This window comes from Triticum dicoccoides, chromosome 3B (genome assembly GCF_002162155.2).
Source record: "Triticum dicoccoides isolate Atlit2015 ecotype Zavitan chromosome 3B, WEW_v2.0, whole genome shotgun sequence".
NCBI lineage: Eukaryota > Viridiplantae > Streptophyta > Magnoliopsida > Poales > Poaceae > Triticum > Triticum dicoccoides.
This window is the reverse complement of record NC_041385.1, coordinates 786,667,294-786,670,106: the sequence shown is the minus strand read 5'-3', so window position 1 is coordinate 786,670,106 and position 2,813 is coordinate 786,667,294.

The window sequence follows — 2,813 nt, the reverse complement described above, 5'->3', positions numbered from 1 at the left end:
TCGCGTCTGCCTCTTGTCCCCCCAAAAGGCCAAAACCATGTCTCATATATACCCTTTTGGACGGAATTGAGCGGTTCTTGTTCTCAGTGAAAACCTCGTGTAGTGGATGAGACTAATGAAATTCCTTTTGGACCAACTGGTGTGGTTTTTTGTTCGCATGAGTACTTTTGTTGCTCTCTTATCTTGTATTTGGTGGTGCGTGTTTGTTTGGACTATCTGTTAGCACAGCTGATCAGAGCATATGTAGGTACTAGCTTGAGTCCAGCAAAAAGATTTCATATGTTCCATCTGTGAAAAATGAATAGAGTAGTACGTTCAAGTATGTAAAATGTTGACACCCTTGAGGTGAGGTGAGCGAGGCGATGATAGCGGGAGGGTCTTGGGCAATGCAGTCGCATTAGCCCGGACCATTCCACCTGCTAATCAAAACTTCAATGAGGTGTATCATTTCATACTTCTACCGTTTATGTCATCAGCAGAGGCATCACCTACCCGGCGAGCTTCGCCACCTCAGAACGAACTGTGTCCTCATCCTCATTATGTACGCCTTCAGGCGAGAGACCACTTGCTTGTGGACGATTTTCTTAAGAAGTTAAGCATGCTTAAAGTGTAGCATGTGGAACAAAAGTATTGAAACAATGCGTACATCAAACTGTACGTAACCTATGAATAAAAATTGAAGTTCATCAGAAATTCGGAAATTGCATATTCAAAAAAAGAAATTCGGAAATTGGCCTAGTAAACATCAAATATTTTGGGACACAGACTTTCCTGTAATAATAGTGCACTACTAATAAACGCTCTCATTACATTACGTATTCTTCGAAGATAACTTAGACTTAGTAAATATTGACTTCCACTCCAGGACCACACATGATCTGGATCTTCTCATATACCTCCTCACTTAGTTCAGTAACATCGTCTGTTAATGTAATTTCCAAATGTTGAAGTTTCTCTATGCTGCATCTGGATGTCAGCACATCTGTCTATTTCATCTCCTCATCTGCTCCACTGAATCTATTGATTTCTATCTCTTCAACTGAACAAAGGTTTATTTCCCCTGCCATATCTCCCTCCAGCAAGTGACAAGGGCAAGCCGACAAGCTTGGGTAAAACTGGAAATGAAATAATGTATTATCAGATAAGACTATATATCTGAGAAATTTTTTTTGATGGTTGGTATGTTCTGGCCCCAAATAATAGATGGATGCTAATGGTTTTCACCGAAACGAGTAAACATGCATATATCTCACCGAACAACTCCCCATGCATGTAAGCACATATAATAGGGAAAAGGTGGTTTAAATCTGAGCTGTTGGCTGTTTTTTAATTTTAGTTTAATTTCATTTGAAGAGCACCTAGCATAATCAATCTTATGTAGCGGCGCCCGGCATTTTCTAAACTTCGCACTTGCATCGTCATCTTTCCCACCAAACATACTCCTACATGTACACCAATCAACACGCTAAGCACCAACTATGGCTTTTTAACTGAGGCATATATGTTGTCCCTAAAAAAACTAAGACATATGGCGAACACTAAGCTAGGGAATCCGGTTATGCTGTGGAGGCTCCTGCCCAAAAACTAAGGTTAAGGGAAAAAAATACAGATAATGATTTGCACAAATCATGATGCTATGTCAATTTTGATTCGGAACTCATAGATTCGGATTCATTGAAAAGTGGGGTTACCTTCACAGGGTCGTTATCAAACACTAGCTTCGTTACACCATGGACTCTCTTGAGTAGATGTAGTATGCCCGGCACGAAGCAGCGGTGACCCATAAATGAAGATACATGCAATACCTCACACCTGGGAAGATGCTCTATGTCATCTAAGAAGCTTTGGTATCCTTCCTCCGTTCCCTAACAAATTCAAAGCACAAACAAAGTGGTCAATTAATTAAAAGATCAGCCAACATCAGGACATTGGGACATTCAATTTGTACTCCCTCCGTCCCAAAATAGATGGCTCGACTTTATGAGAAATAACATGGATTCAGTGGTACTTTACGAGAAGAAGAGACCGACCAAGGAGAGACCATGCAGTTTCAGCTCGTCAACCGTATCAAAACAACGCATCAATGGCGCCATTGCGGAGCAATCTCTGACATCTAGCAATCGGAGACGACGCCCAGAATCAGCAAAGATAAACTTCAGTTCCTCCTCCCGGCCCTGGGCGAAGTCATCCCAAGCGACCTCGGCCAGGTTTGGGGCCGCGACGTAGGTCTGGACAGGGTACCCTGCCACTAGACGTCGAAGAATAGGGGCTTTGACCTCGAGCTGGCGGGCCTTTTCGACGATTAAGCTCAATTGCTCGAGTGTGGCAAAGTGTATGGAGATGTCGGATTCAGCGGAAAGTTTGACGAATAGGTCTAGGTTCTTTAGGCGTGGGCACAGACGGGACACAAGCCCTTCCAGCTCCCGTCCGTCTATGGTAGCACCACGGATGTTCAGGTCAGTTAGTGCGGCAAAGACTACAATGTCGTTGGGGCGGTGCCGGAGGATGAATGGGAGTCTCATAACGATTTCCGTCGCTGTTTCACACGTGGGCAGCTCGAGCTCGTCTTCTTCTGCATAGGAAGAAGTATGATATATGTCGAGATAGAGCGAGTCAACGAGATGCTGTGATGCGAAGGCTAGCCACGAAGCGACACGGTAAGCGGGGACACGAAGCTCATTGTCCATCGGGGTGGTGATATACAGGGACGAGAGTTTTGGTGCAGAGTAAACAGCGAGGGCACCATCAATGGCGTCCAGGGAGTAGTTGGGCTGCGGGTCCTCATCAAATTCGCCGAAGAACAGGTCGGGAAG